At 42.6% G+C, this 25,507-nt stretch overlaps 1 pseudogene; it reads left to right on the top strand.

The window, feature by feature from the left end:
- Positions 1–8,244: 8,244 nt before the first annotated feature.
- Positions 8,245–14,159, top strand: LOC133768112 (folliculin-interacting protein 2-like; annotated as a pseudogene).
- The last annotated feature ends 11,348 nt before the right edge of the window (positions 14,160–25,507 follow it).

Below are 25,507 nucleotides of genomic sequence, written 5' to 3'. Positions count from 1 at the left end.
AATAAAAATTAAAATTTCTAGTTCATTAAGCCTAAAAATTTTTTAAATTTTAGCAAAATTTAAATTGCTTTACCTCCCAGCTTATGCATCCAGCAACACAGAGAGAACAGCAGTCAGAAACAGGGATCTTTTCTCCTGGTTTGTATGCTGGGAAAACTTGCAGCCAAGCTGCAAGCCAAGGAAAACTTTTAAGATATCCTGGAAACAACTGCTCCTTGGAAGAAATCCAGTAGTGCAAGGGAAAAAGTGAATTTGGCAAAGCCATAAGACAATACAAAGAAAATAAGGGCACATTTGGTAGTTGGGGTCATGGCAGTTGCCTGGTTCTCAGGGGTGGGAGTAGAGGGAAATGTTGTTTGGGACCAGAAGGGGGTCCCAGTCCAGGGGCTGAAGGAACTCATGACCTGGGACTGGCGCTATGATCTGTTTTTTTTTTTTTCCCATCTGACTTAGAGGGTGGGTACAGAGGAGTAAGGAAGCCCACTGCTAATGTATTTTCAACTACAAAATCCCTGCTATTTCTTAACTCCAAGACATGCACCTATTATGCTAAAGGCACATCTGAATAAAAAAAAAATACACACCGCTGAAACATAAAACCTAATGCCTCTAGAAGGAAGCTGTTACCTGGTACTGTCCTTGCCTGGCCTTGATATCAGGGTAATTCTAGCCTTATAGGAAGAGTTTGGGAGTGTTCCTTCCTCTTTGGTGGTTAGGAAGAGTTTGAGAAGGAGTGGTGTCAGTTCTTTTTAAACCTTTGGTAGAATTCAGTGGTGAAGCCATCCTCTCCAGGGAGATTTTTTGTATTACTGATTCAATCTCCTTGCTCATTATTGGTTGGTTTAGGTTTTCTGTTTACTCTGACTCAGTCTTGGTAGGAGATATGTGTCCATTTCTTCTAGGTTATCTGGTGTGTTGGCAGGCACTCTTCATCATAGGCACTTATGCTCTTTGGTGTTTATATGATATCAGTAGTAATGTCTCCTCTTTCATTTCTGATTTTATTTATTTGAATCTTCCCTCTTTTTGTCTCAATTGATCTAGCTGAGGTCTGTCAATTTCTTTTCAAAAAGCAGCCCTTTGTTCCAGTGTTTATTTCATTTAGTACTGCTCTGTTGTTTATTTTCTTCCTGTCCCTAACTTTGGCCTTAGTTTGTTTTTCCTTTTTCTAGTTCCTTGAGGAAATACTAATATTAGGTTGTTTGAGATTTCCCTTCTTTTTTTTCTCATGTAGACATTTATTATTGGAGAGTTTCTTTTGGAGCTGCCATTCTATATCCCGTGTTTTGATATTTTGTGTTTCTATTTTCATGCATCTTGCACTGTTTTTCAATTTCCCTAATTTCTTTATTGAACTTCTAGTTGTTTATACATATGCTGTTTAATTTCCATGTATTTGTGCATTTTCTGAAATCCTTCTTATTATTTATTCCTAGCTTCATACCATAAAGACACTTGATATAATTACAGTCTTGTGAAACTTGCTAAGGGTTGCTTTGTGCCCTGACATGGGAGCTATCCTCAAGATGTTTCATGAGCTCTTGAGAAGAATATTGTTTTTGAGTGGAACGCTCTGTAAGTGTCAATTAGTTCCATTTGGGCTTATGTGACATTCAATCCAACATTCCATTGATTTTCTATTTGGATGATGTGTCCATTGTTCAAAGTGGGATGTGGAAGTTCCCTACTATTATTGCATTTCAATCTATCTGTCTGTTTAGATCCTTAAGTTTCTTTTTTAGTTGTTTAGATGCTCTGATGTTGTATTCATATATTTACAATTCTTATATCTTCTGATGCATTGACTAATGAATGTTCTTTGTTGTCTCACTTTACAGTTTTTGATTCAAATTCTATTTTGTCTGCTGTCTTTTAATTTCTATTTGTATAGAACATCTGTATTCATCCCTCCACTTTCAGTCTGTGTGGATCCTTAAAAGTGAGGTGAGCCTGTTATGGACAGGATATACCTGGGTCATTTTTATTTTATTAGTTGAAAGAGAACAGATTTCATGTATTTCATTGGTACAAATCTAAAAAGACAATCATACTTACTTCCTTCCCATTCCCTTGCCCTCAAGCCCCCTCTTTCCTTCCTTTTTCTTAAATTTTTATTAAAAATTGTACTTTCAGTTTTCTTTATAATCACAGGCTTAATGCAGGACATAATATTCAACATTAAAAACAGAAAGCCCACTGTTCCACAGTAGTATAGACAAAGGCTAAAGTCAATAACCAAATCATAAGATGTCTGTTTCATACTTATACTATTTTTTATTCTATATTAACTACCACATATCAGATAAAACATGATATTTCTCTTTTGGGGACTGGCTTATTTAGCTAAACATAGTGGCTTCCAGTAGCATCCATTTTTTTTGCAAAAGATGGTATTTCCTTCTTATTATGGCTGAGTAGGATCCCACAGTATAGCTATATCTATATCTGTATCTATCTATCTAATCTCCACTTTCTTTATCCATTGATGAACATCTGGGTTGATTCCATATGTTGGTGATTGTGAACTGAGCTGCAAAAACATGAGGGTACAAGTATTCATATTCTGATTTCATTTCATTTTGGTAAATTCCCAGGATGGGATGGCTGAGTCATACGGTAGTTCTATTTTCAGATTTCTGAGGTATCTCCATGCTATCTTTCAGCAATGGTTATATGAGTTTACACTGCCACCAGTAGTGTTATCAGTGCACCTTGTTCTCTACATCCTTGCCAGAATTTGTTATTTTTAAATTTTTGGATGACAGCCATTCTTTTTTTTTCCAGTTTTAGATATTTATTTTCCTTTTTTTAATTAAACTATTATTTAATGAATATAAATTTCCAAAGTATAGCTTCTGGGTTACAATGGCTTCCGCCCTCCCATAACTTCCCTCCCGCCCGCAACCCTCCCCTTTCCCGCTCGCTCTCCCCTTCCATTCATGTAAAGATTCATTTTCAATTCTCTTTATATACAGAAGATCAGTTTAGTGTATATTAGGTAAAGATTTCAACATTTTGTCCCCATAGCAACGTAAAGTGAATAAACTACCATTGGATTACTAATTATAGCATTAAATAGCAATGTACAGCACATTAAAGGCAGAGATCCTACATAATTTTTTATTCAAATTAATTAATTTTCTATGCCATTTACATTTTAACACCAGGTTGTTTTTTTTTTTCATTTCCAATTCTCTTTATGTACAGAAGATCAATTCGGTATATAATTAGTAAAGACCTCATCAGTTTGTGCCCACACAGAAACACATAGTATAAAAATACTGTTTCAGTACTAGTTATAGCATCACTTCGCTTTAGACGACACATTAGGGACAGATCCCACATGGGGTGTAAGTAATTAACACACAATTATCCCTAGGAGTTTAAATTTTAACAGAAAAGTGATCCCTGTTAAATCTAAGAGTGGAAAAAGAGAGGGAGGAGATGAACAATTTGGAACATGCTCAATCGGACTGGCCGCAAATGGTGTAGTCAGAAAAGTGCCAGGGGATTCCCACACAATCCCACAACAGGTGGCATGTACCAATGCCATTGCACTAGTCCAAGTGATCAATATCAGCTCACAATTGATAGCTCTGATAGGTCTAAGAGTCAAAGAGATCACACAAACAAGGATGACAGCCATTCTAACTGGGGTGAGCTGAAACCTCATTGTAGTTTTCATTCACATTTGCCAAATGGCTAGTGATCCTGAACATTTTTTCAAGCATCTGTTGGCCATTTGCATTTCCTCTTTTGAACATTGCCTGTTCATTTCTTTTGCTCATTTCTTAACTGGATTGTTTGCTTTGTCGTTGCTGAGTTTTGTGAGTTCTTTATAGATCCTGGATAGTAATCCTTTATCAGTTGCATAGTTTGCCAGTATTTTCTCCCATTCTCTTGGTTGCCTCTTTAGTTTGCTGAAATTTTTTTATAGTACCAAAGCTTCTTGGCTTGATGTAATCCCATTTGTCTGTTTTTTATTTTATGACCTGTGCTTCTGGTATCTTTTCCAAGAAGTCTTTGCCTATACTAATGTCTTCCAGAGTTCTCTCTAGTAATTTGATGGTATCAAGCCATAGATTTATTTATCCATTGTGAGTTGATTTTCTGTATATGGTGTAAGATATAGGTCTTGCTTCATACTTCTGCGTGGGGAAATCCAGTTTTCCCAACAGCAATTGTTGAAGAGACTGTCTTTCTTAAGAGAATGATTTCAGCTTGTTTGTCAAAGATTAGTTGGTTGCAGATGTGTGACTTAATTTTTGGGGTTTCTATTCTTCTCCACCGGTTTACATGCTTATTTTTGTGCAAGTACCAGAGTGTTTTGATTATAAGTGCCCTGCATTAAGTTTTGAAATCTGGCATTGTGATGCCTCTGGCATTGTTTTTGTTCTTTAAGATTGCTTTAGCTATTCAGGATCTCTTGTGTTTCCATATGAATTTTAGTATTTTTTTATAAATCTGAGAAGAATGTCCTTGGTATTTTGGTTGGGATTGCATTGAATCTAAAAATTACTTCGATAGTGTGGACATTTTGATGGTATTAATTCTTCCAAACCTCAAACATTCTTCCATGTTTGTGTGTGTTTTCTTTTATTTCTTTCCTTAATATTTTGTAATTTTCATAGGACAGAGTTTTCATACCCTTGGTTACATTTATTTCAAAGTATTTAAAATTGTGAAGCAACTGTGAATGACATTAATCTTACAAGTTCATTCTCAACCATAGTATTGTTTGTGTGTATAAAGGCTATTGGTTTTTATGGGTTGATTTAATAATCTGCAATTTTGCCAAACTCTCTTCTGAGTTCTTGTAAAATATTAGTGGAGTCTTTTGGTTTCCCTATATATATGATCATGTCATCCACCACCCAGGATAATTTGACTTTGTATCCCTTTGATTTCTTTTTCTTGTGTAATTGCTCTGGCTAAAACTTACAGAGCTATATTGATGAACTGCAATGGTGAAAGCGGGCATCTTGTCTGGTTCCAGGTCTTACTGGCAATGCTTGCAACTTTTCCACATTCAATATGATGCTAGCTGTGGATTTGTCATATATTGCTTTGATTGTGCAGAGGTAACTTCCTTCTATACCTATTTTACTTAAAATATTCATCATGAAAGGATGTTATATTTCATCAAATGCTTTCTCTGTGTCTATTGAGATGATCATTTGGTTTTTATTTGTAAGTTTGCTAATATGTTGTAGCATGTTTAATGGTTTGCATATGTTGAAGCATCCTTGCATCCCTGGAATATATCCCACTTGGTCTAGGTAGATGATCTCTCTGATGCATTGTTGGACTAGGTTAGCTAGTATCTTGTTGAGGATGCTTGCATCAATGTTCATCAGAGATGTTGGTTTATATGTCTATTTATTGTGTTGTTGTCTGACTTTGGAATTAAGATCAGGATGGCTTCATAGAAGGAGTTTGGGAGGATTCCCTTCATTTCAGTTGTTTTGAATAGTTTAAGAAGAATTAGGATTAGTTCTTCTTTAAAGGTCTTGTGAATTTCAGCAGTAAATCATCTGGTCTTTCACTTTTCTTTGTTGGGATGGTCTTATTACAATTCAGCCTCCATCTTGATAGTTGGCCTATTTAGGTTTTCTATCTCTTCTTGCTTCAATTTTGGTAAATTGTATGTGTCCAGAAGTCTATCCATTTCTTCTAGATTTTCCAATTTGATGGCATAAAGCTGTTTGTAATATTCCTAACGTTTTTTTTAATTTCCATGGCATTATTGTTACAACTCCTTTTTAATCTCTAATTTTATTAATTTGTATCTTTTCCCCTTTTTGTTTGGTTAGCTGGGCCAGTAATTTATCAGTTTTCTTTTGTATTTTTCCAAAAAGTCAGTTCTTCATTTCACTGTTATTTTGTATTTTTTGTCAATTTTGTTTGCTTCTTCTCTGATTCTTATTATTTCTTTCCTCAGAGGTCCAAGTGGCCTGATTGTACCCTGCAGGGAGCTATTGCCATAGGGTGACTTTCCCACCACAAATTTTATGCTCCTTGCCTGAGTGGCCACTGGTCTTTACTGTGTGGCTAGGGAGAAATTTCTTAGACAGGAAGACTCTGACTAGCACTCATAAATGGGACTGTTCTTTAATTCATCCATCTATCTGGGCTCCATCCATTCATCCATCCATCCATGTTCCACCCATCTATTATCCACCCTTCCTTTCATGTTCTACCCTCCATCCATCTATGTACCCATCATCCATTCAGCCATGTTCCACTCATCTGTTTATCCATCCATCATCCAACATTCATCCATGCATCCATGAGTTCACCATCCATTCATCCATCCATCCATCCATCCATGCTCCACCCATCCACCCATCCATCCATCATCCATGCATCCATGCAACCATCATCAATCCATTCCTGCCCCACCCATCCATTTATCCATCCATGAAGCATCCATCAATTTATTCGTCTATCACTATCAGACAACCCATGCATCCACCAACCTATCCGTCCATCATCCAGCCAATATCATTAGGCATCTCCCACATACCACAAGCTCTGCTAGAGTGCTCTTGGGGCAGGGAAGATGGTTGAGAACATGGACTGCAGAGCAGTGCTGTGAGCAGAGGGTGCACTGTTGGGAGTTTTCACTGGAGCCGCCATCTTTGTGCTTAACCACAAGTGATGTTGCCCTAACTCCATATAAAACCTGCATCATCTAAAGAATTTTTGGTCATCACAGCTACGGGTGAGACTGGCACTGGTGGGTTGAGGCCACATTCTCATGACAACTCCCACAAACACAAATTCTCTGGCCCAACTTCGCATAATGGCATAGTGTCCTGGAGTGACAGAGCAGTGGCTAGACAGGTGGAAAAGGAGGGGACATGGGGGAGCCCCATGTGGGCAGGGGATGTGAGTGTCACACAGCAGGGGCCCCTGGGAGGCGAGAGGGCAAGTGAGGCTAAGGTCAAGGCTAAGCTGTGCTGGTGTGATGGACATGGGAGTGACTTGCAGCTGGAGAGGGAAGTGGAGCCTTGTGTTTGCAAAGGCAGCAGGCATGGGAGCGTGGTTTGGAGCTGGTGGAGGGGCCCATACTGAGAGTTGAGAAGAGGCTGGGGGCACCCAGAGGACTTCTCCAGCCCACCTGGACCAGGCACCCTGGCTCTCCATACTTGACATTGTGTTGGTACATGTTTGAATAAATGAGAAATTCAATGGAAAGCACAAAACAAAATGTACAGTAAATACGCAAAATATTTGAGCTTTAAAATAAGAGTGAGTAAAATAAAATCACTCTGTTCTTTCCTGGTCAGTAGAAGATAGTTAAACGTTAACTGAAATGGTACATTTTTAATGGAAAACTATCCTTTAACCTGTGAATATGCCTTTAGTGTGGAAATCTTTCAGCAAGCTCTACTTGCCTAAATTATGATATGTTAGTGTTCAGAGGACATAGTACCAGTCATTCAGGCAAATATTCAGTATACAGAATATTAAATTCCTTCTTGTTTCTTAGTAACCCCCCTTACATTAGTAGGTGTAAGAGTCTCCTTTAATAATAATGAGATTGGAGAGGGACCCACAGCGGACACTGCCTTCCACACCACACGTCCTGTGGGGGCCCTGAGCCTGGGTGGAGAATCCGGACTGCGGCGTGGCTGAGACTCCACAGTGCGCAGGTGCCTGGGGGACACCGAGCCCAGCTGCTCAGGCTGAGAAGGAGAGTGGGGCTCGGGCGGAGTGGCCCTGACCCTGCCAGTGAGGACCCGCGGGGCTTCCATCATGCAGGTGCACTGAGGCTTCGGGAAGCAGTGCCAGCTCTCTGGTGAGCAGCTTGGGACAAGCGAGGAAGCCCCAAATGAGAACTTCTCTGCCAGGAGCTGTGGCACCAGTGGCCTGGACAACAGACCTCTGTTCTGGAAGACGTCCGCCAAGGATCCATCATCCATTTAGTTGTTGGCAGCTTAACATCCTGATTGATTCTCTTAACTGTGATCAGCGCATTTGTTTTCCTGCAACTAACTCCAAAACCGCTGGATACAGTTTCTGCTGTGTGCATCTCTCTGAGAAGAAGTGCTGCCTGCATACTTATCTACTGGTATTGACAAGGAGATTTAGAACTGAAATTTAGAAATCTACTTTACCATATCTTATTTTCCATCAACATGTTATGTATATGTGCAAACCTGTACTTCCATGATGTGGGAGGTGAGGCTTCCAAGGAGAAGTACCTACCAGGACTCTTCTGAACTCTGTATTAGGACAATGAAAAATAGCTCGAGAGGGTGTGCTGAAGAATCTCCTCTAAATCTGATACATGAGTTTCATGGTAATTGTAAATATGATTTCTCCTTTGCCAGGGAGACATAGAGATCATTTTGCTTTTTCTTTCAGAAATGTTGCATGTAACTATTCCTTCCGTTAAAGTGATAGTAAAACTAATTAGCCTTGGTTAGGGAGTCTAATTTGTGAAAATTTACGAAAAGCCATTATATTGGCTAAGACTATGTTTACACATTCCACTCAAATCATAATTTACCTACTACATGATTTTTATAATTCGCATTCTATGAACTTTCAAAAAACCCCTATATGTGAGGATTTCAATACTTTTTGCACCAAAATAAATCTCTTTTAATTCCATTTTCCATAAACTTTGAAATATCCAAAAATTATCTTCAGATCTGCACTGAATGTCATGATTTCACCTTTTTTTTCATTGCTTGGATGTTATCACTCAGCAATTTTTACTCTTAGAAATTCTGTTTTGTGAGATTCTGAATTTCTTTTCTCCCAACACAATTCTGCTTTTTAGGTCTTCTCTTTGTTGATTGACTATAATGAAAGAACTCTTGATATTGTCTTAGTTTTTCCAGTTCACTAACAGTACTTCTCCTGTTATGCATCCTCTGGCTTCCTTCCTGGAAGTATAGTGTCTCACATGTCTTGAGTTGATAATGTACTATTTATTTTAGCAGTTTTCTGTCACGTGGAAGCTCTCCCTGGCATGTGACAGGGTCTCTGTGGAGCAATTTTGGTATTACTATGGTCTGGATGGTTTCACTGGTTCTGAATCAGTTGTAATGCTGAGGTCTGACTCCGGGTTCCTGAATGTGAATGTGGTGCTCATTTTGCTCTCTAGCTCTCATAGGGTAGCATTGTGCTCCCATGTTGTTAGCATGTTTCCTTATTTATAATGTTATTCATGGAAAGTTTGGTTAGCATTAGTGTTGATACATATTTATATTACACAGCGCCATATTTTAATTATGTGCGGTGTAAAATGATCAAACCAGGCAACTCTCCTTTTCTGCCCCCCCCCCTTTTTCTGATTAGAACCTACCATCACCTCTCCTCCAATTCTTTATACACTACATACTACATTGTAAGGAATGACAGTCACCCCACTGGCAGAGTTGTGTTTTATTTCTCTGAGCTTGACAGGAGCGTGGCGTGCACATGCACGCAGGCCCGATGGAGCTCTTGGGGGGCATGTGATAGAGGCCCCCAGCCTGGTCAGTGCACACCGCCCAGCGGTTCTAGCCACCTGCCCATTTGGACCTGCACTCAGGCAGAAGGTTGGCAAACTGGCAGTGGCAGGTGGTACTACATGGCGCTTTGGTATCCTGCCAGGCTGCTGCGGCGCCAGCTGGGGGACCCAGGCCCCTGGGACCCCACTTCCTCCCAGTGATGGGGCACACGGGCCTCTGCTGGGGAGCCCTGCGGAGACGCGTCCAGTCGGTACCAAGCACGTACAGACTCAGGAACAGCACTGCAGATGTCATTAGAGACAGGGAGGGGCAGTGACCATGGCGCAGGATGGGTGGCAACTGTCCCTCATCCCAGGCCAGGAGGCTCTGGGCCTGGCAGGGGATGCTCCCATCCCCCCTCCCCCCCGCAGCTCCCGTGCTGGTGCCCTAGGGGCTCCCAGGGACAGGGGGACCGGCTGTTCACAAGATCCCCAAGTCACCAACCCCCAGCCCACCCGACCTCCGTGCACCTTGCTCAGCCCAGCAGTGGCCACTTCTGCTCCGAGGATGCCCAGCCCTCCCTGAATCACAGAGGGGCAGAGTTTGGGCAGGAGGGCCAGGTAAAGAGGGGTGGAGGAGGTGCGGCTCCTGCCCCCACATTCTGGGCGCTGTGAACTTCTTCTAGGGTTGCCAAGGCCAGCAGCAAAGGAGCAGGAGCCTACGGGCTGGGCAGGTCCTAGCTCAGGCCGCACTCCCCCGCCTGCAGCTTCTCCTGCTACAGGGCATGCTCTAAATCATGCAGGAAGTTCATCTCCAAGGCCACCTGCTGGCGAGGGCCTCCTAGCAGTTCTCCAGGCAGCTGAAGCGGTACTTGAGCCTGCTGGCAACAAGCAGGGCGCCCTTGGCCTCCTCCTGGGCCTGGCTCTGCAGTGCCTCGTCTTGGGAAGATCCTGGCGAAGCCGCCACAGGTCCTGGCCAATGCTCTCGCCTCCATCCTGTTCCATGTGGAAGCCAAGGAGCTTGATCCAGGGCTGGGAGGGCACTTGTCCAGCGCATGATGTCCGAGTGGCTTGAGGTCTGAGTGTGCGATCCAGTGAGTGGAGGTGGTGCACACTGCCCAGGATCCACTTGCAGAACTGTGTGGCCTCGTCCCCCATCAGGTCAGCGCCTCCTTCTAGGCCAGGAAGTCGCAGAGCTGGGGATGCGCACCATGCATGTCCTGTGCTGGAAGCCTTCGGGCAGCATGGTGATGCTTAGTGCTAGATGCCCCACTCCATATCCCCCAGCTGACCCTGCGCTGGCTGGACAACAAGCACTGCTTCCTGATGAACCTGGCCATGGAATCCCTCCTGGGCCCTCCTCCGGCACTTCCACCGATGGCCACTTGGCTGCTGCCCAGCTCCTCCCCATATCATAGTTCCTCCACAGCTTCCTGCCTGAAGGTGGCCATGCGGTGTCTGGGTCACAGACCCTGGGGGAGCCTGCTGTAGCCCGTCACACTCCCGCAGCCTTGGCCATCTCTTCTGCCACCTCTTCTGGCCTTACTGTTGCTGTCTGGGTCATTTAACTTAATAAGATTATCTTCAGTGTCACGTGTGTTGCTGCAAATGTCAGGATTTCATTCTTCTCTGTGGCTGAGTGATATTCCATTGTGTCCATAGACTCAATTGTCCCCCATTGATGAATTTAGTCATTTATTACTTATATGAGTAGAGACTTAGGAAATGTTTTTCAAATCTGGACTATAATGTAATGTAGTTATTTCATTGTTCACATTGTTTTAGCTGTAACCTGGAAGCTCCCTCCGTTGTCTCCTTTCCCTTTGACAATACTGTCACTCTAGGGAAGGTTTTTCTTCTCACCACTCCTTTACTTTTGGAACTACACATGCTTCATGCTTACCTTGTATATTCCATGTGCCAATCTTAGAATCATTCATTTCCCAAAGGAGCTTCATAATTGAATAACTAACGTTAGAAGGCAAGGTCAAGTGATTGGTGTGCTGCGTGCTGCGGAAGGTGTGTTACTTCTGGGCACTTTGAGCTGACAAAGCCAAGAAATACACATGTACGTACAATCCCAGGCCTGTGTTCACACCTGTACACATCTCTATATAACATCTGGATCTATGTGAAACAAATTAAACATGAGTTCACACTGATGTCTTGAGCTTGAGCTCTAAACATCAGACATGGAACTACAGCTTCCCCTTCCCCCAACTGATCTGTAAAATCCCGTTTCAGTGGTGAGAAATCTGTATGTTACTCCTTCAGTCCATTTAATTAACTATTTAATGCCAGAGTACACATAGTGCAATATGAGAATATATGACCCGGGAACTGTAAGTGTGCCAGGTGGTGGCGGGCCGGCTCCGTCATGTGACCGGGTCCTGGCAGCCCGGGCACTCCTGGTCATGGCCGAAGTCTAACCTGAATGAAACTCGCCTGCTGGTTTACTGGGACTGTGAAAGAAGGGGCAGACGTGCCTTGTGCAGTTCTAAAGCTGCTCAGAGGTTGAAGAGGCCACAGCTCAGCAAACAGAGGCTGTCCCTGTGAAGGTGTCAGCCAGGTGCTGTCAGGGAAGTGGCAGCCTCAGCAGCAGCGGCAGCAGCAGCTCTTCCCATGGCTCCTCCGGGGTCTTTACACACGCCAGGGGGGAGCCCAAAGGACCGTACAAAAGACCAGCTTCTGGTGTCAGCGTGCTAGCAGAAATGAAGTTTGGCGCTGTGGCAGTGAGTTCCAAAGGACCCTCCTGAAGGATGCACTGAGCGCGTTCTCCTCCACAATGGATGCTCAGTGCCATCTGCTCTGCTAGAATGGGCAGCTTCCGAGGAAGTGCAGATGACGCCAAGGCAGCCTGGACCACATCCACCAAGAGCCTAACTCGGGAAAACTGAACACACATCAGAACCGTGTGGGTCCTGGGCGCAATGCAGGTGACCTAGTTCTGCTGCAGGGAAGCTGACGGAGGATCCACTTGGCTCACTGGGAGCGCTGCTTTTGCTAAAGCTCCCTGCACACCTGTTGATGCATGGGGCCCAGGACAGAATGGAGACAGGGACGGGGATATTGCTCCACCAGCCTCCCTGGGCAGCCTTTGACCCTTGGCTCCTTTACGTCATCCTCCAGCAGCTACAATGCCTCTGGCTCTGAAGTCAGACAAAATGCTGGTAATGGCATCAGTCCCAGGAGGTCAACTGCTGAGACATGCAGCTTGGCTGAAGAAACCTGCAGTTCTAGCCTGGCCATGGTTAGGAGGAAGGAAGTTGCCATGAGCATCACTGTTTCCCTGTGTGAGAGAGACGAAGCACAAAGGAACTTCCAGGACTTCTTTTTCTCTCATTTCCCCTGTTTGACTCTCATGAGCAGGCTCAAGAGTGCAGTTGGAAAAGCCATGATCTGCTGGAGGGAAATAGCAGAGTCTGCTCTGTGGGTCCAAGCTCTGGGGGCATTAGGTGGGACTATCTCAAACGTACGTTTTGTTCCAGGGGTAGCTGAACCTGTGTGGCTTACCATGATGTCCAGCACTTTGGGGAAAACCCAGCTCTGCCAGCGCTTTCTCAAGGAGTTTACACTGCTGATAGAACAGAGCACAGGAACCAGGTTTTTCTGCCTTACTGACTGCAGGGTCAACCTCCCAACTGACCTGCGTCCCGACTGTCATGCCCGTTGGCCACCCTCCCATGAACGCCTTCTCTGAGAAACACACTTCTCAGTCGGTGAACATGCTGGCAAAACACATCCCTACAGTCCTCTTGGTTGCAGTTGGGTGACCTTAAAGGAGCCATGGGCTCACCAGTGAGGCTGACACGCACATTGGGAGGTTGAGGGGGAGCAGAAGGATTGGGTGCAGTGCATCCCGTACTTCCTGACCTACGTTCTGCGGTGCTCTGAGCTACGAGAGAGCAAGCTGACCTGGAGTAGGGCTCACAGCGAGAGTGACCGGGTTATAAATGGGAACCAGATCATCACCGCCCTGGAGAAGGCAGAAGTGGAGGAGTGGAAGTCCATGGTGGTCCCTGTGAGAAATGAGCCTGCTCTGGTGCTCCCAGCCATGGCAGAGAGAAGGAACCCCGGCCTTCAGGGTTAGCAGAGACCATAGAGGGCATGTATGGAGAGTCCCGGTCCCAGACCTGACAGAAACAAGCAAGAAGCCGGAGTAGAGTTCAAGTCCTGTGGTGTGGGCCCCCAGAGCCGGCAGTAGACAGTGCCTGGAAGCCTCAGGGTGCGTTTTGCAGAGCTGAAGAAAGTAAGAAACAGGCTCCATGGGGTGACTCCTTACTCCTGTCCGGCTGTGAGGCTCAGGGGCAGGCATGAGAGTGGCCCACCAGCTGCCCACGAGAAGGCCTGTGGGGAGCTGCCTGAGAAAGGGCCAGACCAGTCAGTAGCCAGGCCTTGCCCTGACCGACATTCCTGGCAGAAGCCTCCTGGGAGAAGGTCACTTTCCACATTGGACGCTCCATGTCACCAGAGTCTGGCTTTGAAAGCCACACCAAAAAATGGAGGAGCGGCTGAGGGCCTGTGGACAGCATCCAAGGCAGCCGGGGGTCCCCTGGGGGCTCGGGACCAGCAGGTTTCCAGATGCTCCTCCAGACCTGGCCCTGGGGACAGTGCCCACTGTGCTCAGACTGGCTGTTGTTGGAGAGCAGTAGAGCATGCAGGCTGGGGCTTTGCGGAGGACGGAGGACTCAGAACCAATCTCCCCTCCTGATGTTGCAGTGGCAACTGGAAGGAGAGCACCGGAACAACCCTGGGCTTGTATTTGGAAGACAGGCAAGGACCGTGGTAGAGCCTGTTCCAAACCTGGCTGTGCACAGGACTCCGGCCTCCCGGGGGCTGCAGATGTGTGCCCACGTCCCTGTGATGGACCTCTTTCTAGCATGTTGCAGTTCTATTTTTAATAAATTGATAAGTGAAATAACTGTAAGGTAAATGTGTACATTTTAAACATGACAATGTAAAAAGTTTAAAATGTAGCTTCCATATGTGTGCATAATTCTAAAGTATTTTATTTTGTATCAGTGTTAAATAGCTTTTTGTACAGGCTTCAATGCATTTTTCTGAAGTGTGCTGTTTTTTAATGACAGTAACTGTAATCTCACTTCCCATGGAATAGCTGTTAATACACTGCAACTTTTTAAACTTAACCATATTTTTCAAAATTATTCTTTGGAGGGAGGAAAAATCCCTATGATTTTAAATGATAGTAAACCATTGCTTGGGCTCTTAAAATTAGATCCTGAGATTTTATAACAATTCAGTCTGTAGCTTTTTAGGTTCTTAACTTGAGTTGGTTGTAAATTAAAAAAAAAAGGAATAAAAAGTAAGCCCCAATTTTTTGTAAATATCTGTTTATTCACTAAGTTGTACTTTGGGGAATATTTTGTGCATGCATGCTTCACCATTAAATTGAAAAGGTATTTAGCTTCTCTTGCTTAATATGACCCATTTTTTTAAAATTGAGCTTTTGAGAGAGAATATTTTAATATAATTTTTTTTCATAAATCAAACAGCTACCCACCTCCAAATGTTAATTTTTAAATGTCAAAGTTTGGTCAACTGTAAATCATCGAAGACAGATTTGCAATATGCTTAAATTTAAGTGGTGTTTTAAAATGTAAAAAATTTGGGGATTTGTTATTATTCAAGTCCCAAGGACAGAAATGGATGGGACTGTATACTTCTGATCAGTTGAATGTCAATGTACGGGAAACTGAAAACTTCTCCATGTCATATTCTGATTCATTTCTCTGTGGCATTAGGTGCAATAAGCCTGTCGAATTTAAAGAAAAAGAGAATATAGAACCCGCATCATCCTAGAAAACATTATTAACTAGAGCAAGGTGTTTGGCAGCTTCCTTTGCCTGGACTGTCACAGACTTCAGTCCTTTCCAGAATTACTTGTGTTGACGTCTTTTCCCCATCCTTCTCAATGAAGTCATTTCATGCATTTGTAATATGGTTAGAGTGTTTTTTCACCTGTTGCCTTTCATACTGGCATTCCACAAACTGCCTAAATAATCACTTTATTTACATATATTAGCATTGACTTGCTTTGCTCTAACATTCAGTGGGTTTTGACAAATGCATAATGTTATGTCTCCACAAATTTAGGATTAGGCACAAAAGTACACTGCCCAAAAACTTCCCCTGTGCTTCATCCATTCAGCCCTCCTTCTACTCCCCTAAACTTCTGGAAACCACTGAACTTTCTACTGCCTTTTGCAGAATAACATATAATTAGATAAGATATAATATATATTCAAAATAGGCTTTTGTTGCACTTAATATCCATTTAACTCTATCTATGCCATTATGTGGCATATTAGTTTGTTCCTTTTTATTTTGAAAAAAAAACATTTTACTGTGTAGATATATCACATCTTTTTGTTTTTCCATTTATATATTTAAGAACAACTTGGTTGTTTGCAATATTGGGCAAACACAGATGCTAAAACATTCATGAACAGTTACATGTGTAGACATAATGCACAGGAATGTGACCATTATATTATTTTTTATGTTTGTGAGATGAAAGAGGGAGAGAGAGAGAGAGAGAGAAGAGAGTGAGGAACAGAGAGATGGAGAAACAGATCAGGAAAGACAGAAAGAGGGAGAGAGAGTGAGCTCTCTTTTGCTAGATCACTCCCCAGATTCCCCCTGCAGCTGGGGTGGGCTGAGTCCAAAGGTGTAAGGACAGACTCCATGTGCTTCAGACATCAACACTGCCTCACAGGGGAGATAGGTTTTGGGAAGCCGGTTAGGTGACAGTGGTGGGTTTTGAATCCAGGCACCCAGATATGGGACACAGGTGCCCTAACCAGCATCTGCACCACTAGACCAAATGCTCACCCCTGTCTACAAGATGTTATGTTGAGATTATTTTCAGCTTTATTAAAACTGCCAACATATTTTCTAAAATCGCTGTACTATTTTCATTCTCATCAGGAATGAGTGGGGGTTTGTGTTACTCCATCCCTCTCATTTTTGAAAGGCTGTTGTTTGAAGGGTAGCGGCATAGAATTCCTGGTTGAGAGTCTTTCCCTTACAGTACCTGACAATATCATCCCACTGCTTCCTGGTCTCCATGGTTTCTGCTGAAAAGTCATCTGCTACCCTGGTTGAGGATCCTTTCATGTTGATGTTGATGAGTCATTGTTTTATCACTTTCAGGATCCTTAACTTTGACAATTTAAATGATTTAACTATCTTGATGTTGATCTCAGGGTTTATCCTACTTGGAATTTGTTGAGCTTCTTCGATGTGTAGGTGAAAGTTTTTCAAGAAATTTAGGGAGATATGGGGCATTATTTTTTTCTTTCTTTTTTTCTGTTTTAAATTTTCATTTAAGTTATACAAGTTTCCTGTATTTCATATTGATATATACAGAGATAGTGATGCTTCCCATCCTGTCCCCCAACCTGCCCCCCTTCCTGCCCTTTATACTCCTCTCTATTCCTTTCCCACTCTTAAATTTTACAAAGATCTACTTTCAAACATTTCATAAATTTTGATATGTTGTGTTGTCATCTTCATTTGTTTCAAGGAACTTTTTAATTTCTCTTTTTGATTTCTTCTATGATTCACTGTTCATTCAGTAGCATGTTGATCGGTCTCTATGTGTTTCTGTATTTGCCTGATTTTCGTATTATGTTAATTTCCAACTTCTTTCCATTGTGGTCAGAAAAGATTCATGGCATGATTTTCATTTTTTGAATTTGTTCAGACTTGTTGATGGCCTAGTATATAGTCTATCCTAGAGAATGTTCCATGCACTGATGAAAAGACTGTGTATTCCGTGGTTTTGGGATGAATGTTCTATAGGTATCAATTGGATCCATTTGGCCAATGGTATAGGTTTGCTCTGTTGTTTCTTTGTTGATTTTTGCCTATTCATCTGTCGATTGATAGAAGTGCAGGGAAAACCTACTCATGCACTTTGGGTCTTTCTATTGGAGAATTTATTCCAGCTATACTCAGGTAGTTATTGATGGGCAAGGACTCACTACTTATATTTTGTTGGTCATTTTCTTGTTTTATAGACAGTATTTCTTTCTTCACCCTTGCTGTCTTCTTCCCTTGTGGTTTGATGGCCTTCTGTATTTGTGTGCTTTGAATCCTTTCTACCTGTGTTTTATACTTTTACTAAAGATTTTTGCTTCATGTTTACCTGAGGCTGACACAGAGCATCTTGTACATATAAAACCTGTTTAAAACTGATAATAAATTGATTGCATCGAATAATTGTACACTTTTGCTCCACCTCCAGTTTTTATGTATTTGATGTTAGAATTTATATCATTTTGTAATGTGTGTCCCTTACGATTTATTGTAGCTATAGTTGTTATTCATAGTTTTGTCTCTTAACTTTTGTTTAAGGGATAAAGTTGTATACATCATCATTTCAGTCTTAGAATATTCTGTTTTACTTGTACCATAGAGTTCTGGGCTGCCATATATTTCATGTTATTAACTAACAGTCTTTTATTTCAGCTTAAAGAACTCCCATCAGCAGTCCTTGAAAGACAGGTCTAGTGGCAATGGACTCCTTTCGATTTAGGTTGCCTGGGAAATTTTAAAATTTCCCCTTTGCTTTGGTTTGGTTATGGTTTCGTGTGTACCCCAAGGGCCCATGTGTTGGAGGCATGATTCTCGATGTGGCAAAATTGGAAGAGGGGGTGTGACTCTGAAGAAGTGGGGCCTGACGCCAGATAATTAAGTTATTGGGAGTGCTGCCCTCAGAAGAGATTCAGAGTTTCCATGGAGTCCAGATAGTTCATGAGAGAGGCTGCCCTTGCTCTGGCTCCCCTTCTCATCATGTGACCACTCCCTCTTGCATATGTTCCTCCCATGATGTGAGTGTCCAATGGGAACCTCTGTAGGGGTCAGATCTTGAACTCTGAGCCTCCAAAGTGTTGAGTTACATAACCCTGTTTACCTTATGGGGTAGCCAGCCTCAGGTGTTTTGTGACAGTGATGGAAGCAGATTAATCTGTCCCTGACTTATGAAAGAAAGCTTTTCCTTGGTTGTCAGGTTTTTCCTTCAGCACTTTGAACATATTGCACTGCCTCCTGGCCTTCATATTTTTATATAGTCATATCAATACTCCTTTGCATGTAATGAGCTTCTTATCTCTTCTGCTCTTTTATTTTTGTGTAGAATTTGGTTGACACCTCTGTACTTCAGAGAGTACTGGCTTCTATTGCCAGATCAGGGAAGTTTTCTGTTGTTACTTATATAAATATGCTTTCTGGAAAAATTATGATTAAGAAATATTGATGTTTCTGTATTTTCTACTTCTCATAAATATTATTTAAGAAATAAATTCAAATAGAATCAATATTTAAAAGCACTAAGATTATGAAGCATGCTTACCAAGGGAGACTGAAATATTCTGTCAAGATAGGTGATCACATATCCAACGCAAAACACACGTGATTGTTGAACAGCAGACACATGATGTAAGCCTGGCAATCCAAATAGATTCAGCTGTTCATCATGGAAACAAACCATCTACTTATCAAAGTTAAAACTAGATTAGATAAAGGAATTATGATATATACAATATGGAATACCGCCAATCAGTAATACAAAATGAAATCCTGTCTTTTGCAACAAAATGGATGCAACTGGAAACCATTATAGTTAGTGAAATGAGCCAGTCCCAAAAAGACAGATACTAAATGATCTCCCTGATCTGTAGCAACTAATAGAGTACCTTAAAGGTAATGTATAGGAGTGAAATGGACACTTTGAGATGCAGTTTTTTATAGAAAGATTTATTTAATAAATATAAATTTCCAAAGTACAACTTTTGGAATATAGTGGTTCTTTCCCCCATACCCGCCCTCTCACCCCTAAACATCTCACCTCCTACTCTCTCTCCCATCCCATTCCTCATTAAGATTCATTTTTAATTATCTTTATACACAGAAGATCAACTCTGTACTAGTAAAGACTTCAACAGTTTGCACCCACATAGACAATAAAGTATAAAGTACTGTTTGAAGACTAGTTTTACCATTAATTCTCATAGTACAGCACATTAAGGACAGAGGTCCTACATGGGGAATAAGTGCATAGTGACTCCTGTTGCTGATTTAACAATTGACACTCTTATTTATGATGTCACTGATCACCTGAGGCTCTTGTCATGAAATGCCAAGGCTATGGAAGCCTCTTAAGTCCACAAACTCCTACAATATTTAGACAAGGCCATGATCAAAGTGGGAGTTCTCTCCTCCCTTCAGAGAAAGGTACCTCCTTCTTTGATGGCCCATTCTTTCCACTGGGTTCTCACTCACAGAGATCTTTCATGTAGGTCATTTTTTGCCAGAGTGTTTTGGCTTTCAATGCCTGAGAAACTCTCATGGGCTTTTTACCAGCTCCAAATGCCTTAAGGGCTGATTCTGAGGCCAGAGTGCTGTTTAGGACATTTCTCATTCTGAGTCTGCTGTGTATCCTGCTTCCCATGTTGGATCGTTCTCTCCTTTTAAATTCTATCAATTATTATTAGCAGACACTTGGTCTTATTTATGTGATCTCTCTGACACTTAATCGAATCTTTATGATCAGTTATGAACTTAAACTGATCACTTTAACTAAGAAGATGGCAATGGGGCCTGCCAACTTAATGGGATTTGGAGTCCTATGGCACGTTTTTAGCTTTACCCTTAGGAATAAGTCCTAGGGAACGTGTGCCAAATTGTAGATCTCCTTCCTCTCTTATTTGAACCCTTATTTTTAATAGAGATCAATTTTCAGTTAAATTTAAACACCTAAGTATAATTCTGTGTTAAATAAAGACTTCAACAAATTGTATTAAGTAGAAAAATAAACTACTAAAAAGAGTAAAATGGTAAGCTGTTCCTTGACAGTCAGTACAAAGGCTGTTCAAGTCATTGCTTCTCGTAGTGTCAGTTTCACTTCTACAGGTTTCCTTTTAGTTGCTCAGTTAGTAGTTACAGATCACAGAGAACATATGATATTTGTCCCTTTGGGACTGGCTTATTTCACTCAAGCATGATGTTTTCCAGATTCCTCCATTTTGTTGCAAATGACCAGATTTCATTTTTATAACTGCTGTGTAGTATTCCATAGAGTACATATCCCATAATTTCTTCATGCAGTCTTCTGTTGATGGGCATTTAGGTTGACTCCATGCCTTAGCTCTTGTGAATTGAACTGCAATAAACATGGAGGTACAGATAGCTCTTGTATTTGCCAATTTAACTTCCCTTGGGTAAATTGTGAAGAGTGGGATGGCTGGGTCCTGTGGTAGGGCTACATTCAGATTTCTGAGGTACCTCCAAACTGTCTTCCATAGTGGCTTCACCAGTTTGCATTCTCACCAACAGTGGATTTCTGTGCCTTTTTTCCCCACATTCTCGCCAGCATCTATTGTTAGTTGCTTTCTGTATGTAAGCCATTCTAACCGGGGTGAGGTGAAACCTCCATTGTAGTTTTGATTTGCATTTCTCTGATGGCTAGTGATCCTGAACATTCTTTCATGTGTCTATTGGATGTCTGGATTTCTTCTTTTGAAAAATGTCTGTTTAGGTCCTTGGCCCATCTCTTAAGTGGGTTGTTTGTTTTGTTGTGGTGGAGTTTCTTGAATGCTTTGTAGATCCTGGTGATTAATTCTTTATTAGTTGCATAATTTTTTCTCCCATTCTGTTGGTACAGAAACTTCTCAATTTGATGTCATCCCAGTTGTTAATTTTGCCTTTGGCTGCCTGTGCCTCTGGGGTCTTTGCCAAGATGTCTTTGCCTGTGCCAGTATCTTGCAGGGTTTCTCCAATGTTCTCTAATACTTTGTTGGTGGCAGATCTTAGATTTAGATGTTTAACCCATGTTGAATGTGTATGGTGTAAGGTAGGGGTCTTGCTTCATACTTCTGCTTGTGGTGATCTATTTTCCTCAGCACCATTTTTGAATACGTTATCCTTGCTCGAGGAATTGGATTTAGCTCCTTGATCAAAAATAAGTTGGTTGTAGATGTTTGGATTGATTTCTGGTGTTTCTATTCTGTTTCATTGGTCTGTCCATATGTTTTTGTACTCGCACCAGACTGTTTTGATTTTAACTGCCCTGCAGTATGTCTTGAAATCTGGTATTGATGCCTACAGGTCTGTTTTTGTTGTATAAGATTGCTTTAGCTATTCGAGGTCTCTTCTGCCTGCATATGAATTTCAGCATCATTTTTACCACGTCTGAGAAGAATGTCTTTGGTATTTATTTGGTATCACATTTAATCTCTAATTTGCTTTTGGAAGAGTGGACATTTGGACAATATTGATTCTTCCAATCCATGAATATGATTTTTTTTTCCATTTGTTATATCTTCTTCTATTTCTTTCTTTAGAGTTGTGTAATTCTCGTCGTAGAGATCTTTGACCACCTTGGTTAAATTTATTCCAAGATAGTTAATATTTTTGTAGCTGTTCTGAATGCTATTGATTTTAGAAGTTCTTTCTCAGCCATGGCATTCTCTGTGTATACAAAGGCTGTTGATTTTTTGTGTGTTGATTTTATATCCTGCTATTTTACCAAACTCTCCTATGAGTTCCAATAGTCTCTTAGTGGAGTTCTTGGAATTCTCTAAAAAAAGGATTGTATTGTCTGCGAAGTGGGATAGTTTGACTACTTCCTTCCAAATTTGCATCCTTTTGATTTCTATTTCTTGCCTAACGTCCCTGGCTAAAATTTTCAGTACTATATTGAATAGCAATGATGAGAGTAGGCATCGCTGTCTGGTACTATAGTGGAACGGGGGCTAAATGACCACATTGTAGGTAGATTTTATATAGCCTACTCTTTTTTATTGGATTAAATAAGGATCCTCTTCATCTGCCAATATGTGTGTGTGTGTGTGTGTGTATTTCCTATATAAAGGAAACCTTAAAACCTAAGGACACAGAAATACATCATTAAATGAAGAGAGTTTGTTGGCATAAAATTTAAAAATTGAAAGTTATTGATAGTTGGAATTTTCCTAGAACACCAAGCATTTCTACCTTAAATTTATATTCTTTTCTAAGAAATGTCTAGGCATACTGACATTTTTACCAAGAATTCTAGCAATAATTTTCAGATGATGAAGTTTCCAAGAATAGAAGCCAGTCCCTGAAGTAGTAGCACCCTGCCCATTTCTTGGCAGCTACTGAATAGACTTTTGGGAACAGCTGACCTATCACACCAAAATCCAGTCACAGTGTGGTGGCAGCACTAGGATAATCACCCGGAACTCTTTTGTACATTTCACTGTTAAATGGTTGACACATTCAGTGCATAATAGCTCTCATTTTTATATTTTCTCATTTATATTTTCCTTAGTAAGAATGAAAGCACTCTACTGGTTTGGTGGAAGATTTAGAGGGAGCCGAAACTCATGGAATATAATTTTCTGAAAGGACTGGAGTGGGCAACAGTGCCTCCTGGGGAGGGTGAGAGAGATCTCTTTAGCCTGGGGCAAATCTCTCCCCAGATCCTGGATTTCTTGGAAGCCACACCAGCAGCTAAGCATGCCTCACTGCTCCAGGGGGGCGATTGTAGATCTGGTTTCAGGAAAAACAGCACTGTGCAATCTGCCCTCCTCCTGCAGGCAGGTGAAGCTGCTACAGGCGGTGCCTTGTCTTGGCGGCTGACCTCCTCCTGCACAGAGAATTAATCTTCCATGACACGGATGAAGGATGCTTCAGAAACTGTTTCACAGATCAAATTGCTCTGAGTGTTCCCCAAGATGATTCCAAGTCGTGTATCACAATGATGTGACAAATAAAGCTGCGACTTCCCAGGAACAAGCTGTCAATCTGATAGCTACCAGTATAAGTACCTAACCATGGACGACTCAACCCAACCAAAGTAAAAGCTATAATATTATTGCCCAATGAAGAAGCTAGTGACTCTACGCTAATTAAAGATGGGCCCTATTCAGAACGGTAGTTTATTAAGTTGATTCAGTACAATCAATGAACACATGTAGGCTTTCCAAGAGTGTGTATGTTGTGGTATGTGTGTGTGCATCTGTGTGTGTCTGTGTCTGTGCATCACTGTGTGCATGTGGGTATGTGTGATGTCTGTGAGTCTGTGTGGGTTGTGTGCATGTGTGCCTGTGTGTGCAAGTGAGTCTGTGTGGTGTCTGTGTGTGTGGGAGGGTACGCATATGTGCATGTGTTCATGTTTGTGTGTGTGTCAGTGTAGTGTGTAAGTGCATGTGTGCACATGTGTATGTGTGATGTCTCTGAGTCTGTGGGGAGGGTGTATGTATGGTGTCTGTGTGTTGTCTGTGCATGGGTGTATGTGATGTGTGTGGGGTGCCTGTGTTGTGTTTGCATGTGTAGTATATTCCTCTGTGTGCTTGTGTGGTTAGAGTAGAGAGTGATGCTGCCCTTCGCAGTTTGGCCGCATTTGAAAATGGCTGCTCCAGTCCTCCTGGGTGCAGGGAGAATGGCCCTTGGTGTGCGCGTGCGGTGAGGCGAGGAGCCTGGCAGGCACTGGCAGGCCGCGGAGGCCATTGGCAGCTCCAGGGTCTAGCAGGCGAGGCGGGCTGCAGTGCACAAGCGCGGCCTGGTCCTCCGGCCTTGGAGCCTGGCGGATGCGGGGCCTGGGCTGAGCACGGTGTTGCAGCTGGCGGACACCTCTGCGGCCCTGGAAGAGGGACTGGACCGAGGCCTCTGTGAAGGGAAGTGCGTGGAGCGGCCAGGAAGGAAATAGAGACCCTCGGGATGACAGCGGCAGAGCGGTGAGCGGCCGTGGGCCAGGGTGGGCAGGCTGGGCCCCGCTGGACACTGGTGTGCACAGGGAGAAGGCCATCTGAGAGGCCAGCCACCCTCAGGAGGATGCGCCAGCTGTTGTCGGGAGGCCTGCGTGTGTCAGATGTGGAAGCTGCTCTCTGCTTTATGCACAGCCTTTCCAAACCTAAGGCTGTGGTTCCATCCAGGGGTCCTGGATGGACAGAGGCCGCCGAGTACCATAGGGGAGAGTTAGAAACACCGCAGGTCTTGCGCGTGATGCCCCTTGGTTCTTGAGCAATCCTAGGTTAAATGCAGAAATAGTGACATACCTCTCTAAATATCTTTTTGGTAAAACTCATGAAATGCGTCTCTGGGGAATGGAATTGTTGGCCTTGTCTGGGAGCCTTGTACAACCTGTGTGTGTTCTGTGGTTTGGAGAAGGTGGGAGGTGAGGAATTGTAAGAGGTAATATGATGGTGTGTTGCTGCTTGGGCTATTTTCAGCCATTTTTCTGTGTTTGGGTCCGTTTGTTTTACTATTTCTATAGTGTATATAGTGGACAAACGACTCCTAATTTTGTGACACCTAGTTTCTAGATGTCAAGAGGTTGCCTATGTATGACAAGGCAGTAAACTTCACATATTTTATGTAATTGGTGTTGACATTCATGGGAAAGCATGTCCTCTGTAAGTGACTTTTGGATGAACGTTTGTTACACCATCGGTAAACATTCCATATGCTAGCACTTGTCCACAGGAGGGAGGGCAGGGAGGGAGTGAAGAGGGAATGGTTCCAGACCAAAATGGTCACATTTTGGTTTTTTGTTGCCAGTTTGTTTCCCATGAGTATTGGTCACCTATTTCTGTTTGTCTTTCACCCGCTTGGCTGATGGTTTTCGTTGTGGGGGCTTTGGAGGGGGGGTTGGAAAGTAGAGCAGATGTTTCCAATCATGTGTTGTCGCAAGTTGGGATTCTGATTTTCCTCACTGAGGTCATGGTTGTTGCTTGGTCTTTCTATATTGTTATTTGGGGTTGTTTCATTTTCTTCTGTTGGCGACACACCTGGATGCACTGTGCCATGTCCTTCTGTGGCAGTGAGCCACTCACATCTCCTCTCTGTTCTGACTTGTTTCATAGCCCTGTCACCATCCAGTCTCACAGCCTGGGCCTGTATATAGTTGCACCCTCCTCAGATCCTGCACAGTTATCACCTAGGGCTCCCAGATGCCAGATACCTTGGGGAGGGGGGACGATCCATGGTTTTTCCCAGAGTGGGCACTGTGGGTAGGGACAGTGTGGTGTGGTCCTGGCCACCCCCACAAAC

This window comes from Lepus europaeus, chromosome 10, assembly GCF_033115175.1.
Source record: "Lepus europaeus isolate LE1 chromosome 10, mLepTim1.pri, whole genome shotgun sequence".
In the NCBI taxonomy this organism is placed as follows: Eukaryota; Metazoa; Chordata; class Mammalia; order Lagomorpha; family Leporidae; genus Lepus; species Lepus europaeus.
The sequence above is the reverse complement of the archived record's forward strand: the minus strand, read 5'-3'. Positions and strand labels throughout refer to the sequence as shown.